Genomic DNA, 26,960 nt, shown 5'->3' with positions numbered 1-26,960 from the left:
AATGCATAGAAGATTTTGAAATATAATTTACCTCAATGTAATCGGCAGCATTATTGCTCTTGGTAAAGAACAAAGATTTGCAAATAACAGAGCAGGATAAAACAGAGTAGTAAATGTACTACTACTACTACTCACCAAGCCCGGGGACCTCTACGCCGAGCGCGTCCAGCAAGTCCCGCTCCCGGTCCATGACATCGGTCCAGCGGTGGGTGGCCTGGTTATATGTGCGCCGGACCCCAGAGATCTTGTACATGGCCCGGCACACCTTCTCCCACCGCTTGTGACGCTCCCGGATGCCATAGCCGGTCGCGATCTTGCCGCCTCCCAGGATCGTCTTGGGGAGGCGGCGCTGGACGTGGAAGATCAGTGCCGCCACTTCCTCCGCGCTGAAGATCTCCCTCGGGACCACTTGCTCCCCCCTTAAACGCCCGCATGGGAGCCGGGCACGGGGTGCGGGACCCTTCCCCTTCTCAGGGTGCTTCCCGGCTCCCTTTACCATGGTCTGGGCAGAAATAAACTTAAATGATAAAGAAGAAATAGAATAGTGAAGAAGAAAAGAAAAGAGTTTAAAAAAGTAGTTTAAAAGTAACTAAAAGCTGCAGAAAACACAAAAATATAGAGCTAGAAAAATAGAGGGTTAGATAATAAGTAAAATTAGATCAAAAAAACTTCAAACAAGCAAAGGATGGCAGAGATTGAGAGAGGATAGAGAAAGCATGCCCAGAACCATAGCAATGAATGAGAAACAAGATGGCCGCGCCCGTTCACGACCGCGTGGGTAAGTTCACGCGAGATTTTCCTTGCGAGTACGCGCGAAATTGTACTAGCGAGCAGCACACTTTGCGAGATTACACATAGCGGGCGGAAACGGAATTACGTCACGCCAACAAGATGGCCGCGCCCGTGTACGACCGATAGGGTAACTTGGCAAACGTATAGCTAGAAGCGCCTCGCGAACACGCGCAAGATCACGCGAACATACACGTCGCAACAAAAACAATTTTGTATTCGCACGTATTCGCGGCTTCCGAAATCGATCTCGCACGGATTCGCGCCCCAAAAAACGCGCGAAATTGCAGAAAAAACGATTTTAGCTAAACTGAAAGCAATGAGCAGGTGCAAAAGTTCAAACTTAACATTAGTAACATTCAAGGTAGTGCTTCCTGATGGGCCCCTCCAGAGTTTGCAACTATTCTATGACCCTGCTATGACCCAAACAGCAGGCTCATAGAATAGCACCATAAAGGTCCTGTGAAAAAAAAATTCACTGCAACAAAAAGCAAATTACAGATAAGGAAGGAAGCAGGTGCCAGCCAGACTGGAACTTTCAAAATTACTGACACATTAATGAAACACAAATTAATTGATGGCAGTTGAAGAAGGGCAGGTGTGCTTGCTTTTTTCAACCACCATAATCTACAGTGATAAATAAACCTAATAGGTGCCAGTGAGGATGTACTAGAGGGTGGCATGGGTGTCCCAGAGGGTGGCAGTGGTGAAACAGAGGGTGCTGTGAACCTGTGATGATAAACCAGACGTAGAAACAACATAGTCGCGGCCATTGCAAGCCGAAAAGTAAGTTCGCAATTGCGAACTTGTCCCAAAATCGGCGCGAACACGCGCCAACACAAAAAACGGAAAAATCCGCAAATCCGCTAGAGTTCGCGGATCTTCGCGGATTGCGAATCCGTAAATACGCAAATTCGCGGATTGCCAATCCGCAAAATCCGCCCATGCTTAGATTGTTCCAGATCTGGGGGGCCCGCACCGAGAAGCGGGTGCCCCCGGTGCGGGACTTACGGAAGCGGGGGACGTGAAGAAGAGAGAGGGAGGAAGAGCGAAGAGAGCGATTGGGGGCATGAGAAGAAATTAAAGAGTTGATGAAAAGAGGGGCAGTGCGGGCATGCGCCCGAAAAGCCAGACAGGCAAGTTTAAACTGGGATCTGAAATGGACAGGGAGCCAGTGAAGGGTTTTGAGGGCAGGGGTGATGTGGGAAAACTTGGGAAGACGGAGGACAAGACGGGCCGCCTGGTTCTGGATGGCCTGGAGACGGCGAGTTTCGTAGGCGGGAATGCCTACGTACAAGCCGTTTCCATAATCCAGGCGGGATGTAATGAGGGCAGTAATAATGACTTTGAGGGCATCAACAGAAAAAAACCGGGAGATTTTGCGAATGAGGCGGAGGGAAAGGAAACAGGAGGAGACAACGGAACTAATTTGGGCATGCATGGATAGATCATTACTGATCTTGATGCCCAAGGTCCGGACAGAGGGGACTGGGGAAGGGGGAGGGCCAAAGGAAAGGGGCCAGTGAGCTAAAGACAAAGGATTGGAAGGGCCACCAGTGAGAACGAGCTCTGTCTTGTCAGGGTTGAGCTTCAATTGATTGAAGCTCATCCACTGGGAGATGAAGACAAGAGTAGAGCAGAACTTGGGGAGAGAATTCGTGGGGGAAGAGAGATCGAAGACGAGCTGGAGGTCGTCAGCGTAATTATACACTGAGACCCCCAGCTCGAGAAGGGAAAGAATAAGAGGGCGGATATAGAGATTGAAAAGAAGGGGGGAAAGGGAAGAGCCTTGGGGAACCCCACAAGTGACCGGGAGGGGGGGTGCGGAAAAGTTAGAGAGGTGAACTGCCTGTGATCTGCCCTGAAGAAAGGACGCGATCCAGGAGAGAGCGGTGCCTTGGATGCCCGCTGCGCTGACCCGGTCGAGAAGAATGGCATGATCGACCGTATCAAACGCAGCGGACAAGTCCAAGAGGACTAAGGCCTGGGGGAGGTTGCTGTCAGCCTTCCCTTTAAGTTCATCCAGGACCGCAAGGACCACTCCCTCAGTAGAGTGGCCGGGTCGAAAACCAGCCTGGTGAGAAGCCAGAATGTTGTTCTCCTCAATGTAGATGGAGAGGCAGGATGTCACGTAGCTCTCAAGAATCTTCCCTAGATAGGGGAGAAGGGAGATCGGCCTGAAGTTTGATGGAAGGGAGGGGTCCAGGCCAGCTTTCTTCAGGATAGGAAGAACAATGGGAGATTTAAAGGAAGAAGGGACAGCACCCAGGGCCAGGGAGGAATTGAAAAGAGTTAGGGGAGGGATGGGACAGCTGGTGTAGAGAGTTCTAAGGATCCGTGCAGGTGCACAGTCCGCGGGGGAACCGGACTTGACCTTAACAAGAAGGTCAAGGAAGGTCTCAAGTGAGATAGGCTCGAAGTGATCCAAAGTAAAGGGAGAAGAGTAAGAGTGAGCCGGCGAATCAGGTTGAGGCACAATCGGAATGTTGGCCTTGATGGTAGTGATTTTGTTAATGAAATAATCATTCAGAGAATGACAGAGAGATTGAGAGGGGGCAGGGGAAAGACATGCTCGGTCAGAGGTGGCAAGGCTGTGGACCAGTGAAAAGATCTTGCGAGATTTGTTGGCCGAGAGGGTTACGCGCTCAGTAAAATATTTGGATTTGGCCGCTAAGATGGCCTTTTTGTAATTATTGAGGAGGGCTTTGTAATTGAGGCGGAGGGTAGGGCAGTTGTTGCGGCGCCAACGACGCTCAGAACGCCTAAGCTCTAATTTCAGGGATTTGAGGTCGTTGGAGAACCACTTGTGGGCATCATGAAGGCGGGCTGATCTGATCTTTTTGAGTGGGGCGGCCCGGTCACAAGCCGAAGAAAGCCAGATGTTAATGGCATCTGCCTGATTTTCCAGAGACAGGCCGGTCAGAGAAGGAGCCGATGAATGTAAATGTAAATGTAGTATACTTGTAAAGCGCACAGCTGCCCCAGCAACGGGGCGTCCCGGCGCTGTATAACTCTGGGGAACCCGTCCTGGCTTTCCCTGTGGGATGGTCCCTGCTGGGAGTCCCCAAGGTGGAGCCAGGCATCCCCGGAATTGGTGGGGCCGTTGTGGAGATTAGGCAAGCTAATGCCCAGAGTTGCCGAGTGTGATCCCTGATTAGAGTAAGCACCGAAGCGAGAATTATCAAGTCCGCTGACCAAGGTCCACGACCCTGCCGCGTCGGGAATCGAACCCTGGTCCCGGGCCGACTTCTGCTCTCGGGTCTGCTGCCTCTAACCAGTGAGCCACACTACTCCACAAGACAAAGAGGAAGAAAGATCATTAAGATCAGTCTTGTTCCAACTCCGAGCCAAGATGTTTTTGGGCAGGGAGGCTTTCTCGGTTTGACCTAGGTGGATGGAGAAGGAGATCAAGGAATGATCTGACCACACACAGGGGAAAATAGAAGTAGTCGAGAGATTACAGCGTAAGGACCAGATCTGGTCCAAGATATGACCGTGGGTATGGGTAGGGGCCAAAACGTGGGGTAAGAAATTAAGACAGCGAAGGGTGGCAGAAAAGTCTTTAGAGAAAGAGTCCTCCCTCGGATCACCCGGCCAAAAATTGAAGTCGCCGAGCAGGAGTAGCGAGGAGTTGTTTACAGCCAAGGTGGCCAAGAGGTCCTGCAAGGTAGACACAAAAGATGGCATATTTTGAGGGGGGCGGTACATGAGTATCACCGTAAGGGGTACCGGAAGATTGAGAGAGCGGGCCACCAGAAAGTCAACACTGGAGATGCGAGGATGCGGAAGAAGCTGGAATTGCAAGGAGCGGCGAACTATCATAGCCACACCTCCTCCAGTTTTTCCATCGGGGCGGTCAGCGCGAAGGGCATAGTGGGTGCCAGGGAGAATGGCAAGAAGGTCCGGAAGTGAGTCAGAGGAAAGCCAGGTTTCGGTGAGGAAAAGGAAGTCAGGGGAATCAGTGTCCAAAAGGTTGAAAAGGGCAGTTTGATTTTTTACAGCAGAGCGAGTGTTGAGGAGAATAGCAGAGGCAGCAGGAAAGCCGGGAGTAAGGCGGGTAACAGAAGGCGTGAGAGAAATTGAGGGAAGGGGGGTAGGAGAGACAGAACAGGAGCGGGGGGGACATAGATACCGTGCGAGGATAGGTGTTGGGCTACGGAGGGGGAGAGGGGGACCGAAGCAGAGAAGGAAGATAGTTGGGCAGAGGAATACACCAAAGAAAGGGCAGAGTCTAAGGCCCCTGGTCCCGGCCCGTCGCGGACGGGCGCAGACGGGCTTGCCTTAGGTGCAGCTTCGGCGCGCAAACGGCGCGTCCGCTGCGCGAACGGTGGAGGCACATGATTTATAGTCCAACTAGGGGGCGTGGCCAAAAGTGGGCGTGGCAGGGGGAGCGTCCGCTGAAGGCGGCAGGCGGGTGATTGTGAGGCCGCGGCAGCGTCAAGCTCAGCTGCGCGGAAGGCAGGGTCGGGGGCAAGGTCCCAGAGGCCAGGTGAGCAAACAAATGTATTTAAAAGCGCAAGCCAGTGCTGAATTGGGCGAGTGCAGGGTAGAAAGCAGGCTGTGACTAAAAGCTCCCGCGGAAGGCAGGGAATGATCCGGTCAGGCAGAGCTAGTAGTCAGCTCCTAAATAGCGGCTCAGGAGGGCGTGGCCAAAAGTGGGCGTGGCCGGGGGAGCGTCCCCGGAGCCAGGCGGGCGAACAAATGTGTTTAAAAAGCGCAAGCTGGCGCTGAATTGGGCGGGTGCAGAGTAAAAAGCAGGCTGTGGCTAAAGGCTCCCGCGGAAAGCAGGGAGTGATCCGGTCAGGCAGAGCTAGTAGTCAGCTCCTAAATAGCGGCTCAGGAGGGCGTGGCCAAAAGTGAGCGTGGCCGGGGGAGCGTCCCTGAAGCCAGGTGAGCAAACAAATGTGTTTAAAAGGCGCAAGCTAGCGCTGAATAGGGCAAGTGCAGGGTTAAAAGCAGGCTGTAGCTAAAGGCTCCCGCGGAAGGCAGGGAGTGATCCAGTCAGGCAGAGCTAGTAGTCAGCTCCTAAGTAGCGACTCAGGTGGGCGTGGCCAAAAGTGGGCGTGGCCGGGGGAGCGTCCGCTGAAGGCGGCAGGCGGGTGATTGTGAGGCCGCGGCAGCGTCAAGCTCAGCTGCGCGGAAGGCAGGGTCGGGGGCAAGGTCCCAGAGGCCAGGTGAGCAAACAAATGTATTTAAAAGCGCAAGCCAGCGCTGAATTGGGCGAGTGCAGGGTAGAAAGCAGGCTGTGACTAAAAGCTCCCGCGGAAGGCAGGGAGTGATCCGGTCAGGCAGAGCTAGTAGTCAGCTCCTAAATAGCGGCTCAGGAGGGCGTGGCCAAAAGTGGGTGTGGCCGGGGGAGCGTCCCCAGAGCCAGGCGGGCGAACAAATGTGTTTAAAAAGCGCAAGCTGGCGCTGAATTGGGCGGGTGCAGAGTAAAAAGCAGGCTGTGGCTAAAGGCTCCCGCGGAAAGCAGGGAGTGATCCGGTCAGGCAGAGCTAGTAGTCAGCTCCTAAATAGCGGCTCAGGAGGGCGTGGCCAAAAGTGGGCGTGGCCGGGGGAGCGTCCCTGAAGCCAGGTGAGCAAACAAATGTGTTTAAAAGGCGCAAGCTAGCGCTGAATAGGGCAAGTGCAGGGTTAAAAGCAGGCTGTAGCTAAAGGCTCCCGCGGAAGGCAGGGAGTGATCCAGTCAGGCAGAGCTAGTAGTCAGCTCCTAAGTAGCGACTCAGGTGGGCGTGGCCAAATGTGGGCGTGGCCGGGGGAGCATCCGCTGAAGGCGGCAGGCGGGTGATTGTGAGGCCGCGGCAGCGTCAAGCTCAGCTGCGCGGAAGGCAGGGTCGGGGGCAAGGTCCCAGAGGCCAGGTGAGCAAACAAATGTATTTAAAAGCGCAAGCCAGCGCTGAATTGGGCGAGTGCAGGGTAGAAAGCAGGCTGTGACTAAAAGCTCCCGCGGAAGGCAGGGAGTGATCCGGTCAGGCAGAGCTAGTAGTCAGCTCCTAAATAGCGGCTCAGGAGGGCGTGGCCAAAAGTGGGCGTGGCCGGGGGAGCGTCCCCGGAGCCAGGCGGGCGAACAAATGTGTTTAAAAAGCGCAAGCTGGCGCTGAATTGGGCGGGTGCAGAGTAAAAAGCAGGCTGTGGCTAAAGGCTCCCGCGGAAAGCAGGGAGTGATCCGGTCAGGCAGAGCTAGTAGTAACATCATATACGTATAGGATCGCGTCATGTGCATGTTTGGTAGGCAACTGATGTGCAGTGCCGCGCCCTGCGGAACATTATGTATGTGCGCGATTCCCGTAAAAACATTTTTATGTTTAAAACGTATATGTATACAAGTTTAATATTTATATTAGTCTAAGAGATTATGTAAACTAATTATAAAAATCATATATTTCTAATTACAATAAAGTTATATTACTCTTAAATATACTTTTGTAAAGTGGCGTCGGGGGCTCGCTGGGTGCGTGCTCTGTGCGCGACTCCCTTATTTTTTTTTTTATTCACGAAGTTTTATATAGCGCTAGCCTGACTGGAGGGTATCGGAGCGCTTTACAACAGTTACCAAGAGGAGGGGAAATGACCTTAAAAGAAAGCTTTTTAATGGCTCATAAGGTTTTCCATTCTACAACTTGAAGGACCCCACTCATTTTTCTCATTCTTTCTACACCATGCCAGGAGACACACCTGCAGTGTTTTTTGAGCTGCTTTATGTAATTTTTTTGGTGTTTTGCTACTTAAAGACAAATGGCTTCTTTGACTCCTATTGTGGATGTTGCTTCTGAAGAAGAGGAATTGGATGTGCCTTTAAAAAAAAAGAAGGAATCCATTGTGTGGAACTTTTTCAACATTCTAAATGATGAAAAAAAGTCAATGCACATAAGGTCAGCTGCACTCTTTGTCCTAGAGTACTGTCGAGGGGAAGTGACAGAAAGTATTCGTGCGGAACCTCTAGCATGATGAAACATCTTCAGACAATTCATCCTCGACCTCTGACACGTGAACAACTGCGACATGCCCAACAAGAGATGCGACAGAATGACCAAGGAGCTGGTCCAAGTACTTCAGGAACCTCAAGCTACTCATCTCGAGGTCGGGACATTTGACCTGAATTTGGTAATCTGCAGCAACACTGCATCAAGTGCAAGACCGTGATTTGTTGCAGGGAGCAATCTGTGGATGCTGTGGTTCCACTTGTAATTTTTTTTATGGTTGCAATGACTGTTTAATTGCAAAATTTAAAACTTAGTTCTGTTGTTTTTCCCATTTTTTTTAAAAAACACCCAAAAAATATACCAAATGATTAAAAAAACACAAAAAAATTATAAAAGAAAAAAAAGAGTTATTTTCAGAACTACCTAACCTGGCAAAAAAAAGAGAAATAACTGAATGCTAATGCGTGGGTGATTGCATGAGTATATGTGTAGAGGTTGATTTATTCAAAGAGTACATAAGTAGTGCATGGGTGATTGTATGAGTGCATGAGTAGTGCCTGTATGATTGCATGAATGTTTCTGTAATGCCTGAGTTATTGCATGAGTAGATGAATAATGCCTGCTTGATTGCATTAGTATGTAAATAATGGTCGGGTGTTAGGAAGAGTGTATTGGTAGTGATTGGGTGATTGTATAAGTGCATTAGTAGTGTCTGTGTTATTGCATGAGTACATAGCTAGAGGCATGGATGATTGGGTGATTGTATGAGTGCATCAGTAGTACATAGGTGCTTGTATGAGTGCATGGGTAGTGCCTGGGTGATTGAAAGAGTGCATTGGAAGTGCTTGGATGATAGAAAGAGTACATGGGTAGTCCATGAATTAATTGAGGATTGCATAAGTAGTGAAAGGGGTGATAGGTGTAGTGTATAAGTAGAGCTTGGGTGATTTAATAAGTGCTTGGGTAGTAGCAGAGTTATTTCATGAATAGTTGGATGCTAATTGGGTGATTGGAGATTTGTATGTGTAGTGCATGTGTGATTGCATCAATGCATGGGTAATGCTTCGGTTATTACATGAGTACATGGGTAGTGCTTAGGAGATTGGGACACTGTATGAGTAGTGCCTCGGTGATTTCGTAAGTGGTTGGGTACTAGCGGAGTGATTAGATAAGAACATGGTACTGACTAGGTGATTGGAGGAATGCATGGGGAGTGACAGGGTGATGCCTGGAGTGCATGAGTAGTACACAGGGGTTTGTAGCAGTGCATAAGTTAGTGACTGGGTTATTACATGAATACATGGGTACTGACTGAATGATTTGAGTACTGCAAACAGAGTGCATGGTGAATTTATAATTGCTTGGGTATTGGCAGAGTGATTGGATAAGTACATGGTGCCAGATGGGTGATTGAAGGAGTGCATGGGGAGTGGCAGAGGGTTTGCTGGACTGCATGGGTCCTACCTGGGAAAATGAAGGTGTGAATGAGCAGTGTGTAGGTGGTTGGAGGGTTGGATGGGTAGTGCACACGTGATTGCAGCACTGCGTGTGTTCGTGTCTGGGTCATTGCATGAGTACATAGATAGTGAGTGTATGATTAGATTACTACAAGGAGAGTATATGGTGCATTTATAAGTACTTGGGTGTTGGCGGAGTGATTGGATTGGTACATGGTACTAGCTGGGTGACTGGAGGAGTGTAAGGGGAGTAACAGTGTGATTGATGGACTGCATGGGTACTACCTTGGAAAATGAAGGTGTCAATGAGCAGTGTGTAGGTGGTTAGTGGGCTGCATGGGTAGTGCACATGCGATTGTGGCACTGCATGTGTTAGTGTCCGGGTCATTGATAGTTGACTTGCTACAAAAATTTTAATTTAAGTTTCTAATTTTCTTCCATCTGGTCGGCAACTATGTATCATCAAAATTACATATTGTCCAAATCTTTCTATAAATAATGTTGATAACATTTCAGATTTGCACTGACTACATTCTATATTTTGATTTGCGGATTTTACTATTTTGTTAAAAGACACTGTTTTACAATCTGGTATAGCCAAATATATGAATCTTTCATTGTCTATTTCAATAGTAGAAGTAAATGTACAATCTTCACACTTATGTTCCCATCTGTAACGAAGTCCAAACAGGTTTTCAACTTGTATTCATTCATCTTCCAATACTGCAAGCATAAACATAAGAAATTCCTGACCATCTTGCTGTACATTCTGTGTAATTTGTGAAGAGCCAGAACATAAATCCAGAAGATTCAGAATGCCAGAAAGACCTTGTATTTTAGTTTTATCAGTTCTCAATGTTTTCACAATAGAATGCTACAAGGAACAAAACCTTTTTTTCACAATTCTCTATAATTTGTTGTTGGATATTTTCTTGAAAAAAAACGACAGTTGATACCTGAACTGTTTTCCAACTGATATCCTACAATCTCTTCAACAATGTCCTTTTTGTTTGGAATATCAACATTCTCTTGATTTTTTTCTTCTTTCCAACTTCACTATAGAGTTTCTCATAAGCTCGTTTTCGACATACTACACACTTTTCATATACAGGATATTCAGCTAAGTTGGGAGAATACAGTCTTCATAAACGACTATACTCTCTTACACAATTTGCATCTGTACTAATCAAAATCAATCAAATACAATCCAGATAAAGTTCTGACTCGGGACAATGCAACATATGTCATTCCCTCTTTAAACACAGTACTTCCAATGTTTACCAAAGCACTCTCTACACTTAAGCCTTGACATTTATGAATGGTCTCCGCATACGCTAAAGAAAGGGGAATCTGTTTTCTACGAACATATTAGTCTTTAAAAAGCAAAAAAAAACAGAACAATGTCCAATCTGTTTTGCCTCTTCAATCTGAACAAATTTGATCTTAACAAACTATACCATCTCTATTTTGATAATTAACAAAATCAACAACCTTTTTCCACATCCAATTTATGCCATAAAATCACCTGACAGTTTTCACATACATATAAATTATTTTCTAAACCAGCAGTCTTAGATATAGATTTTTCCAATGAATTCAATTTTGTTTAACATTTTTCTGTCAAAATAATAGTAATTCCTTTGTGATCTATTTTATCAATGGCTTCCATTTTTATGACTTCTTGTTTTTCCAGCTTTAAAAGTTCTTCATTGAATGTAGAACACTCTCGCAGTGTTGGCATTAGGCAGATTATAGATTTATTTTCTACAATTTTTTGTATAACCTTTACGGAGAAACATTTTCATTTGGAAACAAGTTTGTAAGTAGTCGACTTTTCAAAGCTTCTTTACCATGTTGTGTCAATACACCAATTTTTATATCTTGAAGATTGCTTCCATAATCTTCATCACTTGCCTGTCGCATATTTTAATAAGTTCTTTGTATTCAAAATATGACCTAATGTTCTCATTTCCAATACTTCCCAAAGGCTTTCTGGTGTCTTCATGCACAGGTGTTTTAAATACTGATTGCCCTTTTACAGGAATAAGTTGCAATAGATTGCCAACGACGATCACATGTTTTCATCCAAATAAGACATCGTATTCTGTTTTTAAAATGTGCTGCATTCTTAAATGCACAAAGGCAAGCATTAAGCTTGAGACCATGCTCACCTCATCAATTTTTGGTATAGCTCATGTAACATAGTGTTTAATAAAAGATAAAACAGTCTTATACAAATCAGTTCCAAATTTGGGTGCATCCTTGATCCATAAAACCATACGTATATGAGGAGCTCCTCTAGATTGATACTCCTTTCTCAAAAAGAAATCATTAACTTCTCCAAGAGGAGGATTGTTTTTATTGCAGAAAAAAGACATCATAGCTTGAAACCTAGGATTAAAATATCTGCACATTTACAGGATCCAAGGAACACAGTTTTCCAGATGTCTTGAATTCAGTGTTTTTAATATTTGAATTAGCTTCTCGAAGGAATTCAAGTAAATCGCCCCATGCGTATTCAGTACAGCTTAGTGTAACAAAACACGTAGGAGTTCCTAAGTTCTTTGACATACATTTAAGTTCTCTGTGACAATGATACCAATACTTATTAGTACCACGTTGACATGCTATCAAATTAATCAATTGAGATTCTAAATGATCATCTCTCTGGCGTACTTTGTCCATGAGTTCCTTTGCAGAAACATTTTGAAGATTAACTCCTGTCTTTAATATTTGGTTCACTGCAAAAGATGCAATATATATGGGATACATTATCAAAATCTTGGATCTTCTGAGGACAATCTTGTTGTCCGATATTCTGATGCGGGAATCTGTACTGGTCGTTTGTGATATCTTCCACCTTTTCCTGTGGGGAAGAGCTGTGTAAAACAACAAGCTTCCACATTTTTTCCCCAAACATTCATGGAAGTCCCCTCGCTTTCTTCATTTGGAATAATTCAATAATATTTCCCTTCAATTCTTTGGGATTTAAAGGATGTATACTATAATGTTCATAAATTTCTTCACTTTTGGACATGTCCACTTTTTCAATTTGGCCCTTGAAATTTTGCTATCATCACCTAAAACTATTTCTTCTTTTTCCACATACACATTTTTGTAGTAAGTATAGTTTTTTTTATAGTTAGCGTAGCCTTTTGCACTTTGCTCACATCTACTAATTCTTGCCATATTTTCCGACTTTTTGGAGGAACACCAATAACTAGAATAACAAAAGGTTCAGTTTCCTCTTTCAATATTTTTCTTTAAATCTAAAGGTAAATATACAACTCTTCCTTTTAATCCTCTTTGTAAATCTGTGGGAGGCAACTTACCTGTTTTAGGCTCCACACGAACAATAGCCTGAAACAGGTGCACTGATTGAATCAGAATGGACTCGTAAATATTTAAATCTACCATCTCTGTAGGAGTACCTACCAACTATAGGTTAGTATGTACAGCTCTACCTAGCATTTTGTTATCCTCTAATTTGGTATAACAATCTTTACAAATACGTTAATCACTACCCAAATCAAAGCAAGATTCTACCAACAAATAAGTTGTAAATTCTTCCCACTTATCATTGTTTTCACTTTTTAAATACACATCAACATTCCTACTTTGATTTTTATAGTGAGTTCGTCGACAACAAATACAAACATAATTTTGTCTTTCACAACAAATTACCCAACCTTTGTAATTTCTTCTTCAAACTTCTCAGTACTACTATCTTGCACGTCTTTTTCAACACCTACTTCTATCAATTGTGGTGTGTTGATTTAGATACCGTATATAGGTTTCCTGATCTATGTCCTTATATAGGCACAATTCGCATTGCCTGTATTTAGGCATAGAAATCCAACCCTTATTCAGGCATTATCCATGCTAACCAAATACAGGCATGGCCACCTACATCCATCCATCCACGTCTCAATGAGTTCTGGGAAAACCAGACTCTTAAGCCTGTAGGACTTCCCCTTACTTGAATTATTGATTTCTGCAAGAACTCATTTATTATGCATGAACATCTATTCCTTAGGGGTTCATTCATGACGTTCCTCTGCCTGACTTTTACGTCAGTACTGGCATTTCTAAACACCTTTGTGGTATAAATATACTTTCACTTGCCATGGCAAGGCACGGCTACCTACAGGCTGCATGACTGCATACTTGCACGGCTCGGCAGTGGCTCGCCGCGGCAAGTTCGGAAGAAATTCGAGTCCCCGTCTGACGCACTGACCAGACGCTGTCATCCTCCCCACAGAGAATCAAGCTCCAGTGTTTCTGACTTCCCTTGCGGGGGGTTAGCGATCGAGACCCGAAAAGAGATTCCTCCAACCTCTCTCATTCTAAGGTATGGAGCAGACTAGAACCTAGAGGGACTTTTGTCAAATCTTGGCAACACCAAGCCTATCTTTAGCTAAACTAGACTATAGAAAAACAGCACCTACTTCTTACATTGTACTGCACTTAGGTTAGGTACACTGGGGTAGATCTAGCTAGAAGCACCATACGAGTATTCATATTTTAGCCTGTGTTATTTATGTATGTATTTTTATGAATATATGTCATAGCTACAAACTATGCTATTGCAGTATTATCTAATATTACTGCTAACGCTGTACGTATTATACTTTGCATTCTGTCTTACGATTGTAGGAGTTCATATCTCTTGCACAAGAAATAAGACTGTTCAATAAACCCTTTTTATTGAAACGCCCGTCTACCTATTTCTGTGTAACCTCTGTAGAAATGAAGCATGCACAATTGACTGAGTGAAACTGTTACCTATTGTTTCCACGATTCTGAGATTGCTCCGATTCTAAGGGAAATAAAGTTGTCATGTTTATGCGGTTGTCAGAAACTAATCCCTTCTTGTTCATTCGAGAACTTTCTAGTGACTTCTGAGTTAGCAGGCACACACAAGTAATTAAGTTTAATGTACTCGATAGAGGCATACTGACCTTAGTACTATGCCACAACTATAGTGTATATTATTGCAATGTGCAGAGCCTATCAGGGATATAGGAACTACACTACATGGCGCCCAATGGTTTGGTAAGGCAGTCATTTAACGCTAGATACTGAAGTAACTCAGTCGTGCTTTTCTCAGAGACACCTAATCATAAAACTCCATAAGACGTCTAGAGTGGGTAGGGATAATATCCGCCATAGTTGAGTATGACGAAAATCCTATGCATTAGATGTTTGGTTTGTTCAACGTCGAAGGATACAGTGTTCCAAAATATTTTGCACCTTATCTTTGTTCCCTTGAAACCTGCTCTGCAGTTTTCATTAAACAATGTCCCAAAACGAGGATAATAATACCGTGACCGGGGAGTCTGTGGCTGATCCAGTCGTAGCAGCTTTTAATCATACAGGTTTTAATTAAACATATGAGGTTGCTATAAACATCCATCCAAATTTAAGGAAAGCTATCACTCTTAAACTTTTAAAACATGGTCTAACACCTAGAGGTGGTAGAGCAGTTTTCGTGATAGAGGCACATGAATCTTTGTAGACAGAGACATTCAATCATGGGTAGTATTCCCAGAATCAAATCCAGTAACAAAAATGTATCACTTCTACAACGAAGATGAACCACCTGAGGAATAAAATAAATTCCTTTTGAGGATGTTGACATTCCACTCACATACCAGGAGTATCAGCTCTGGTTTAAAGGTGCTCTAAAACATTTAAATCACATTACCAGGCTCGGTCTGCTAGGTAGACCAGGAGCAACATTGCTGATTTCAGCCTGCTACACATCTCATCCTGACATTGAAGCAATGTCAGCTGACGAATTACTTAATCAAATACAAAAATTAATAGAATTACACAGTTAAACCAGAACTGTCTGGACGTCCTGAGAAGGACTCTATTAAATAAAATCCTACATATTCTAAAAAGAAGTGGGAAAATAGCAAACAACATTCAAAAGAGAAATGTTCTCAATCCCGAGGTAGGTTTTCTTATAAGGAGCCCTCTGAAAGGAGGTATAACCTCAGGAATAGGGATAATTTGAGAAAACCTGATAGATATCAAGATACTGAGACACGTGTTCCAGTACATTTAAAATATATATATGCCTGGAAATGGGCAGTTGCCCAGGCCCCAGCATTATACAAAAATCATGTAGGATGGGATGAGGAGTCACAAAATCATAAGACCCAGTTCAAAAATCCACCTACTGCACAAAGGCAGTACCCAATTAAGCAAGAAGCTAACAAACAGGTCAGGGAGATCTTAGATTAACTTGAATACCAAGGGGGGTTGAAACATACACCTCATCAATGAATACTCCTTTGTATCCTGTTTCCAAACCAGATAATACATATCGTCTAGTTTTGGATTACAGACACCTAAACTCTTTTAAAACATTTGCATTGCAAAATGCACATAGTCCAGCATTAATGATTAACATCGTGCGTAAACAATATAAAACCACATTAGATATTTCAAATGGTTTCTGTTGTGAAAACATAGCACCTGAAAGCAGGTATTTGACTGCGTTCTCAATATTGGGTACCCAACGTCATTTCAGTTGACTCCCACAAGGGTTAAAGAACAGCCTGGGGTTATTCTTAGAAAGGGTAACAGAGTTACTACAAATTTATGATGATGAGACATTGTCATATGTTGATGACATCTATCTCATAGACGATGACCTGGATAGGCACTTAAAAAGGGTGAATACCATTATACTGGGCTTCGCCTCTGAGGGTTATAAATTCAATTTCAAAAAATCAAGAATTGCCCGACTCAATGTCCTTTTCCTAGGATATGAACTATCAAGTGAAGGCAAAAGCCTGGTAGCCAACTTTATGGAAAAGTGTGCGCTGCTCCAATCTCCAAAAACGTTGAAAAACCTACAGTGGATTCTAGGTTTCTTGAATTTTGGAAGAACATACATGTTTAACTACGCAGAAAGAGTTAAACCTTTCTGCGAATTAATCAAACCTGATTTTAAAAACGCAAATTGGACACAGAAACTCACAGATATCCTGCGTTCACATCAAGCTGACATGTTAGTAACAAAACACTTACAAACACGCGTAAACCTATGCAACTTAGTGATCCGAATCATTCCGGGTCAATACAGATTCACCTACTTAACTTTTAACTAAGGTGAAAAAGTGCCAATTGCACTTTTGTATACACCTGCATAAATAAAATTTCAGTCAACAGAAAAAATTGTGACAGCAGTTCAAACCGCTGTAGCAAAAGATAGAGCCCTAGCTCAGATGAAACGCATTCTGGTCGTAACTCCTGTACCAGCCTTAGAAAGCGAGCTTTCCGAACACAAAAGCTTTACATCCAAGATAGATAAAATGGGTTAATTCACTTGCTGCAACTGAATATGTTTTTTATCCTTATTTAAAAACAAAAGCATTCCTGCAATATGAACACAAATGTCCTCTTCGTACTGAGATTCTCTCGCTAGAGCAGTACGAATTTATAATTTATACTGATGGATCTGCACAACCCACTATGCAAGCTTACAGTGCAGCGGGCACAATAGTTAAAGGTCGTATGCGCAATGGTAAATTCCTACCGATGGTCACAAAAACACAATCTCTGGGAGATTGTACATCTCAGCAAGCTGAACTACAAGCATTTAAAATGGCACTAGAAAATACGGATCACGAATTCCCCACACTCATAGTGTTTGATTATTTTTACTGTGTTCAATCATATAATGAATATTTACAGAATTGGCTTCAAAATGGTTTCAAAGATGCAAAAGCTGGCACAATCAATCACAAACTGCTTTGAGAACAAGTAGTTCAGTTGCGAAACGAACTCCAAAACACTCACAGGATACACGTGCTGAGTCATCAATGTGATGGCGTTCACATTGAAGGGAATTCATTGGCTTATGAAGCCGTGAAGGGGGCTCTGCAAACGGCTTCTATAGCTGCAATCACTCATTCAAAAACGAGAATAGACAGTGAAATAATACTGGCTGTCAATGCTTCGAGCAAAGGCAGAGGTACACCGTTACCTATAAAGTTTCCACTTAAATGCTCGTATATAGTTGATGCGAACAATGTTCCATTTGCTTGAATCCCTGGATTGGGGGATAGGGTAATTCCAAACATGGAACAGAGATTAGGACTAATCCTAGCAGCACATGAAGGGATCACCTCTGCTCATGCAGGTGCGTCCGCCACAGTATTATTATTAAAACAGATACTGGTGGCCCAGCATTAGAAAACAGACCAGAAACTATGTTTTGGACTGTGAAATATGCCAAAAGATGAAAGTCTCTACCGTGAAACTTCCTGCACAGACACCACTGTTAGTTTCAGATAAACCATTAGCTTGTGTTACCTGGACCACTGTGGTCCCTTACAAAGTTACAAAGGGATTGTAACTGTAAATATATCATGGTTGCAGTGGATTTGTGTTCAAGGTTATTATGGATGTGGCCTCAGCGCTCGGCTGACACTCAAACTGTTATAAAAGATTGCGAGTCTTTATCGGCACATACACAATAGGCACACTACATTCTGACCGGGGTCCTGACTTTAGCTCTCGAGCTTACAAGGAAGCCATGGCCAGTTTGGGAGTAGCATTGCGGTATTCTACTCCATTCCAGCCTGGGGAAATTCTGTTATGGAAAGAAAAAAACGGGACATACAGCAGTCTATAACAGCTAAGGTATTAGGTTCAGATGATGGGTGGGTCAAACATCTTTATGGGGTCCAACACTCATTCAATTATTTGTCAAGAAGTACCTCTAGGGGGTTTCACTCCATATGAGATCCTATTTGGGTCTAGAATCTTGGTACTGGACCTTGACATGAAAGGCACAGTGGTGGAAAATATACCTTTTGATATCAAAGTTCGTTTGGCTGTTTTACAGGATTTAAATGAACTAAGATCGAAACAAAGCAACATGTTCCTGAAGCCACCCACCACTAGGGAAAAAACAGCCGCCCCAGCAAGGCCTGCCTGCATCCCAAAGCTTGGTGATCTAGTCAGAGAAAAAATTGCTGACAAGAAGGAATTTGGGCCTTCATACAGACAACCAGTACCTGTGCTAGTAATCCACGGATCAAGAACAGTACTTTTGCCATCCCTTGCTGGTAAAAAGGAGAAAAGATTTTTGTCCATCAACCTGATCTAACCACACTATGTGGCCTATACTAAGCAGTAGGCCAAGTGGATTTCGACCAAGTAGCAGACATACTCCTCTAGCTACAATCCAAGAGGTTCAAATTGAGAGACTCATCACCTTTGAAGATTCTACAGTTAGCAATGAAGAACTAAGCAACAATGCTATGGAACTCTTTCCTCTTGAAACCCAAATATCGTTGGTCCTGATACACCTGTCTACAATGAAGTAACAAGTGATCAAGTGCTCTCAGCAATTTCAACGAATCCTGATGCAATTCCAACCATTGACAGAACTGCCTCTGGCTATTTAATTAACTTTGATATGTTTTCTGAGGATCCCAGTGAACCTGAAACAATGCCAGCACAAGGAACTTTCAAAGAACAAGCAACAGATTTTTTCATCGCCTGAAAAAGATTAATCTGGTTTCACCATGGATTGAACTATGGATTGTTTTGGGAATATTCTTCTTTCTACTTTGGTTAGCTCTTGTAATAACTCTGGGTATGCTGATGAATGGAAGATATATTCAAATGGACACAGCAAGTAAAAGAGTGAACTTACTTCTCCAGCCACACAAGTCATCCCATCGTGAAGCAAGAGACTTGTCTGCAGTGAACATCACAACAGTTCCCATACCAGATGCTATAGTTTGGGACAAAACAGAATATGACATTCTGGGCGTGTCGGAACTTTTGAAGTTTCCAGATTTATTTAAAATTTCTTTAAGTGACTTTATTACCTCTAGTACCTTTGCTGAGGATTGGGACTTCAAGACTGTTAATACCATGATGTCTGATCTAGAAATGTCTGCAGTATTCACAAATCATGAATATTTGGAGGGTTCATCAGACTATGAACAAATGTATTATTATATCCATTATGGCCATCATTTCTTGCATAAATCTGCATCACCTAGAAATGTATTTTCCATTTGGGAACATTGTCCTACACCCCCAAAGGGTAGCTCAAAAACTTTTGCAAAGAAATTTCCATATTTTTCAGGGTTCAACTTGTAAAATCCAGAAATGTGAACAAGAAAGGAACACAAAAATGTTAACCAATACAAACCAGATTTATTCTGCAGCCTTTATTGCTCAACTGTCTAGAGAGGGTTTCGACTTTTGGAAAGACAACATTGAGACAAAATCTGTCTGGGGTACTGTTGGACTTGGCCCTTTTTACAGGTTCACCCCGAAACATTTTGCATTTGCCTAGCCAGTTTCTGTAACCTGGTGTTGGTGATTTTAGGCCTCTGCACACTTTTTCACTGTGGTCCAGTGTAAAGAGCGTGAGCACTCTGTGTATGTGTGGTGAGACTGGCCTGCCCTCCCATAGGAATGCATGGGGAATATGTGTGTCCATGGTAGTTCCTGATATGTGGGGAGTGCAGGGTCGAGTTTGGTATGTGCGAACTCGTGTGATAAAATGCTGAGCGATAATGTGCGCGGATTTATTGTGTATAGTGTGGAAGTGCCACGTTGGCATGTCTGTGCAGTGAATGTGAATTGGCTGTCTGGCTTGTTATTGGCTGGAGCTGGCTGGTGTGCCTGGCTCCAGGAGTCAGGGTGGGTCTGCCCCGGTGGTGAATGAAAAGATCTGCATGTTGATGGGAGGGAGGAGTGCACCTGGGACCTGAATAGGGCTGGGCCTTACCTCCACAATGCTGGCTCCAACCCCTGTGGTGCGTCTGATGCCCCTAGCCTGGCCAGTGAAAGGGAGAGAGGGGCAGAGCAAAACAAAGTGCTCAGGAGTTCCCTATAACCAGTTGTAGCTGGTTCTCCCATTGCCTGCACCCTGCTAGTCAAAGGAATTTGGTGCATGGAAAGGGAGCTGTGACCCCATGAAAATGTTCTTGTTTTCCAACTCGAATCTACCTGGGCCGTGCTGCTGCTGGGGCCCAGGGGAAGGTTTGCCTCCCTGGGTCGTGCCCAGCCCCTGGATGCTGGAGGAATTTCCTTGTTGGGAGCTGCTTGCTCGATCTTTGCTGTCCAGGACTTCTGGGGACCCTGGTTGCTCCAGCTGCATGTTTAGGTTTTTCTTTCAGGGGGCTTGTTTTTGTAGATCTAGGAGTGAGGCACACTCCTTCGCCCCTACCTTGGCCTTCCACAGCTGCGCAACACTTAGTGCCAGCTGCAGCGTTTAGGCCCTGCTCGTGTCCTCAGCTGCCCAGCAGGTAGTGGGCAGCTGCAACATTTAGGTTTGCGCAGATGGCGCACCCCTGACTGGCGCTGCATTGCAGCGCGCCCTGACATTCTGGACACAGGGCATTTGAGCCCCTTCTTGTGATGGCCAGTTGGCCAGGGGGGCTTGTTGATGGATAGGGCACAAGGCCCTAAATATGATTTATGTGCTCTAAATGTGGCGCAAGGTGATTACCTACTGTATTTATACTGGTTAGGCATAATGTGTTTTATACGTAATGTGCAATGCTGTTATGCCTCTGATACCTCTAAATGTGTTTTCATGCTTAGGAGGTTGTTTTGCCTAGTATAGTTTATACTAGTGAGGTTATGTGTCCCTGCGTAATCTATGCCTATGGTTATTAGTATTGTGTAGTGTGTACCTACCTTTTACCAGTGGTTACTGGTTGTGTCCTACAATTGTTATTTTGTGCTACACTTATTCTATGTTCTAGAAGTGCAATTTCTGCTAAGCGTTGATCCTGACAGTGGCCCACGTGGCCCTATCCTGGGTGAATAATCCCTTGTGCATATTGCCCGTGCCAGTTAGCACAATGTATATAGTATGATTACTATCTGATGTGTTTTGACAATGCAAAAGTTATTTTTATATAACCTTGTGTGGAGTTCCTTTTGTAGTGTGCCTGGGATGTTGTTGCTGTGTGCGTGCGCAAATGCTTTACACATTGCCTCCGAGATAAGCCTGTCTGCTCGTGCCAAGCTACCAATGGGGTGAACAGGGTTTATCTTTGGCGTGTAACTCCCTTGCCCTGACTAGAGTGGTGGTTTTTGCCTGACAATGGCGCAAGCCTTAGCCAACCAGAAATCCCAGTTCTAACATTGGTTGTCAGCGGTGAGGATTAGGACTAATGTTTGCGCAGTACCACAGCGACAACTGGCTACATTACAAAACTCTGCATTTTAGATAGTCACATGTTGGGGATTATTGTTTTTGATTTTGTTTTTCCTCAAGAGTGTTAATTTCAAATGGGTTTCCTGCGCTTTTATGTTTAGTCGCAGAAGAGAGAAAATGACAGGGCGGGACGCCAGTAGAGGGGGAGGTTCCCATAGATATGGAGTCCCTTCCTGGGTCCAGTGCCCAATCCCTGTTCCTGTTCCCAGAGGTATGGGTAGATAGGAGAGAGGGAGGGTGGAGGAGAAATGGCTTGCTCGGGAGGGTGGTTATCCCTTGAGTGTAGTGTGTGTGTCTGAGTTCCCCAGTATGGTAGGATCTAGTGGTGGCAGCTAAAGGGTGTCCAGTGCGTGAAATCCCATTCCCAGTTCCCAGAGTGTGGTGCCTGGTGCTCAGTAAGAGGGGTACAGGTTGAGAGTCAGGGGCAGTGAGGAACTGCCTCACCAGTCTGGAGGGGGAGTGTGGATGAGTGGTGTGTTACACTGGAGGAGTTGGTGTGAGTTCTTTTGGTGATAAAAGGAGCTTGCATGGGAGGTGTACCTCTGGTGGTGTGCAGGTGGTCCTGCAGAGGCACTGGACGAGATGGTGGACCACTGGCGGTGTGCTAGAGGTCTTGCAGAGGCATTGAGGAGTGATTCCAAAAGGAGTGGCTTGTGTATCTTCTGGTCCTGTGTAGGGGAAGAGATTCATGTGTAGCCCAGCTAGGTCGCAGTAGAATGGGAGGGGTGTAGGGGCTCATGTCCTGTCTCAGTGGAGGCAGAGTGAGTGTGGGACGGCGTGTCTCACGGTGGCCCGAAACCCTGTCTCAGGGCCTGGAGGGTTCGCTAAGGGAGCGCCAGGTCGGGGGCCTAGGCTGTACTTACAGGAGGATATTCCTGTATCAAGAGGATGGGGAGTGTCTGTAACCAGAACTCCGGTGGTCCCGGTGTTCGGCAGTACCGCTCCTAAGTGGAGGGTGCAGAAGTCCTGGTTGAGGACTAAGAGGGGGAAAGAGTCCCCAGTGGAAGAACCAGTGGGTCAACGGCCAGCCAGAAGGGTTGAGCCACCAGTGAGTGACCATGGTGATGCCACTTCTGTCCTGGGGGATCTCTGTGCCCTGTCAGGTGGACAGGAGGTGGTGAAGTTAGAGCCAGGCAGACTATCACATGACACATTAGTTATGTGTCACCCTTAGGGGGGCATGCGTGCTCTCCGTGAAGTCCTGGTTTGCTGGGCATTTGACCGTCTAAAGTGCTTGACCATTTGTGGGGCCTCTGGAGGTTGTTCCCGAGGAGGGGAAGGACAGGTTCAGGTTCAGCCTGACCTGGAGGGAAGGGCATCTGTAATCAGTGTCCTGGCTGGTTTGGCTTCCAGGGGTACCGCTCCAAGGTGGGAGGGTGCAGAACTCTGGAAGGCGGTGCAGAGGGAGGGCATCCTCGCCTCTGACCTCGGTGCAGCCTGAAGGTTTAGACCCTAGGTTGGGAGATTAGGAAACTTCCAGGACAAGAAGGAATCTCTGCCAAAGTAGATCAGCTGAAGAGACTGAGGAGACTGTCCTTACTGTGTGTTCTGGGGCCCAACTGCAGTTTGTTGTTTCAACTTAGGAAGAGGAAAGGGGACTTTGCTGTGTGCTGTGTCCCCCCACCTGCTTGAAGAGGGACTGTGTTGTGTGCTTTGTACCTCCGAAGTAAAATAATTTCCAGATCCCAGGTAGTTGACCAGTGATGGAGAGAGGTCCTGAACTGGTGGGAGAGTTGTGTTCTGGAGGGTGCTTCCCTGGGAGGGTGCGGAACCCCAGAGGTAGAGGTAGGGTGGGGCATTCTTGCCCGTGACCTCTGGTCAGCCTGAGGGTGCGTACCCTAGGCTGAAGGATCAGTGGTAGTTGTAGCTACACTGAGAGAGAGAGAGGAGAATGGCTATTGTGTGCCAGGGGTTACTGCCCCCACTCTGTGGATTGGTCAGGACTTTTAACATCTGGATGGCCTAGGGCCTGGTCTGGCCGTGGACAACTAGAGAGTACCAGTGGGGTATCCTAGTTGGGCCAGATAGTTCTTGTTTAGAGGAAACCATGTGGGTTCAGAGTGGCGTAGAACCGGAGGGTTTCCCTGCCGTGTGGGCCCGCGTACTTGTTCTATCGCCCAAAGCAGGGAAGCCCATCAAGGGAGTGATTGGTCTACCCTGCGTTTTGGCTGGAAGGGGGTTGTGTTGGACTTGGCCCTTTTTGCAGGTTCATCCCGAAACTTTTTGCATTTGCCTAGCCTGTGTCTGTAACCTGGTGTTGGTGATTATAGGCCTCTGTGCACTGTTTCACTGTGGTCCAGTGTAAAGAGCGTGAGCTCTATGTGTATGTGTGGTGAGACTGGCCTGCCCTCCCATAGGAATGCATGGGGAATATGTGTGTCCATGGTAGTTCCTGATGTGTGGGGAGTGCAGGGTTGAGTTTGGTATGTGTGAACTTGTGTGATTAAATGCTGCGCGATGATGTGCACAGATTTATTGTGTCTAGTGTGGAATTGCCACTTCTAAAAGTTAGCATGTCTGTGCAGTGAATGTGAATTGGCTGTCTGGCTTGTGATTGGCTGGAGCTGGCTGGTGTGCCTGGCTCCAGGAGTCAGGATGGGTCTACCCCGGTGGTGAATGAAAAGATCTGCATGTTGATGGGAGGGAGGAGTGCGCCTGGGACCTGAATAGGGCTGGGTCTTACCTCCACAATGCTGGCTCCACCCCCTGTGGTGTGTCTGATGTCCCTAGCCTGGCCAGTGAAAGGGAGATAGGGGCAGAGCAAAACAAAGTGCTCAGGAGTTCCCCATAACCAGTTGTAGCTGGTTCTCCCATTGCCTGCACCCTGCTAGGCAAAGGAATATGATGTATAAAAAGGGAGCTTTGACCCCATGAAAATGTTCTTGTTTCCCAACTCGAATCTACCAGGGGCGTGCTGCTGCTGGGGCCCAGGGGAAGGCTTGCCTCCCTGGGCCCTGCCCAGCCCCTGGACCCTGCCCAGCCCCTGGATGCTGGAGACATTTCCTTGTTGGGAGCTGCTTGCTCCATCTGTGCTGTCCAGGACTTCTGGGGACCCTGGTTGCTCCAGTTGCCCTGTTGGACTGAGTTTTCTTTAGCCCCTAGCGCCTGGGAAGCGCTCTTATTTTAATTTGCCTTTCATTGGGGAAGCTTAGCCCTCATTGCGGCTATTTTCATGCTTTACTGCAGATGCCCACCCTGCATTATGGCCGCTTGCCTTTAATGGATTTTGCCCCGTGCGCAGGTGTCCACCCTGCTTCTTCGTTTTATTGCGAATTATCGCGAGTGCCTACCACGCCTATTTGCGCCCTTGCTGGAGCCCACCACACATGCCAGCGTTGGTTTTTTTTCGTACCGAGGGAGCCTACCCCTTATTTGTGCCCGAGAAATCACCGCCGCAGCCGCGGGTCGAAAACAGGAAGCCAGGCGGGTCATAGATGACATGAAAATAACATGACTGGTACTGCACATGTCTTCCAAATATTTGTGCTACATACATGTATAATTTCCAATTTTTCATTGTGCATTACAGTACCAATTTCATACATAAAGGGGACATGCTGTACAAGGCACTTGCACAACAGTAATTTCCCATCTTACAACATGTCAAAGTATCCTGTGGCTGTGTTAGAGTCTTGTGAAGGTGTACCATAGTGATGTGCCTTCAATGCTCCTTTCTATAACTCCTCTGATTTTGCTACCATCTTTGATGTCTGCCCTGTCTTACTCAGTTTAGCTAATCCCTATCGATTATATGCTGTACAGTGTTTAGGGATATTTACACACTCCCTAGCATACGTAAAAGATTTTTTCGAAGTACAATCAAATGACAGTAGTAACTTCGTTTGGCAACACCAAATTGCACACATATATATATTAGTCATGACGAATCGTCACAATGGCTCTTCACTTTTTATTCTCAATGTAGAGCTTTCCCAAGTGTGATTTCTTTAGACAGATCGAGAGCCAACACATGCTTCGTCACTTTGGTTACATGTACACACGACTTTTTCAAGGCTCAATCGTCTTCATTGAAATTTTGTCAGTGTGTGGTGATACTTCTGACCCACACAATCCTCCAGTGTGGGGAATTTGTTACAAAGGGGTCCGCATAATATCCGTCACCTTTGTGAAATTTGTTAGTTGTATTAATAAAACATTAAAACTTAGAATAGTTAATTAAGGTGGGTTTATTAAAACCTCATCCCAGAAACAGCCATCAGTAACTGACAACAGTCAGAACATTGTAAATACATTTATTCTTAGAACCTAGAATGTGGGAAAGGAATCTGAGAAATTAAAGGGACAGTAAGTAAGACATTACACATCTCCCTCTTATACAATAAACAAAAAACATAAAAAGTGAAATACAGTGAAGGCTCTATATAATATAAACTCAAACATAGTCCTTCAGATAAGCAGGAGCTTTTCGTGCTCTCAGACTTTTCCTGGAAGAAACTGAGAACCTGCGAGAAGAAGAAGGATTAGAGTCTAGACGAGTACCAATATACCGATTATCATCATAAGCAGGATCAGAAGAAGATATTAGATCAGCATTAACAACTACGATCCGACTCTTGTTCCAGATTCTACCATCATCAGTTTTTACAGCATTTTTAAAAATCTTGACTACAGATCTAACATCAGTGTACTTAGACCAAGGTTTACATCCTACAGGTGTCTTAATTCTTACAGCATCACCCACCTTAACCTCACATGGAAACACACGTTTCCTGAGATCAAAGTTTGTCTTCCGAGCATCTTGTTTGAGGATCTCCTTGGTTCTCCAATCACCAATATCATTATCAACAAGACCCTTGTTAAAACACATCCACCCAGGACACAACAAAGTGTTGGGAGCCCTCCCTTTAAACAATTCAAATGGAGACTTACCCGTAGTGGAATGGGGGGCAAAACGATAAACATTAATCCTGTCCTGTAAAGTGGACTTCCAATCTAAAGCAGAAGAACGGGCAAGCTGTATGGATTCTTTTAGAGTCCTATTTACTCTCTCCACAGCACCATTTGTTTCAGGATGATAAAGTGAACATTTCTTATGATTTATGCCACACTTTCTCAGATAGTCAGCAAACAAAGAGGAACAAAATTGAGGACCATTGTCCGATAAAAGACTATTGGGAAAACTTTCCTTATTAAATATAGGTTCCAAAAATTTAATGACAGAACTAGAAGTAATTTCCCTGACTGCAGAAACTTCAATCCATCTTGAATATAAATCAATTAAAACAATAAGGTATGGAGTATCAGAAACTCCAGAGAGAGGACCAAGAATGTCAATTGCAACCTCATCCCATGGATGAGCAGGTAGTACCCTCTTCACCATTGGCATTTGTCTTGTCTTTAAGATTTTGTCGCTAGAGCAACATTCGGGACATTCACGAACCATTCTCTCAATCTCTAAGTCCATGCCAGGCCACCAGAACTGCATTCTAAGAAACTCTTTTGTCTTAACTATGCCCAGATGACCAGAGTGAGCAAGGACTAACAATTTGTTCCTTAATGAGCAAGGAGGAACTAGCTTAGTTCCACGGGTTAGAAGACCATCATTTACTGACAGTT

Source organism: Lissotriton helveticus, chromosome 7 (genome assembly GCF_964261635.1).
Source record: "Lissotriton helveticus chromosome 7, aLisHel1.1, whole genome shotgun sequence".
Lineage (NCBI taxonomy): Eukaryota > Metazoa > Chordata > Amphibia > Caudata > Salamandridae > Lissotriton > Lissotriton helveticus.
The sequence above is the reverse complement of the archived record's forward strand: the minus strand, read 5'-3'. Positions refer to the sequence as shown.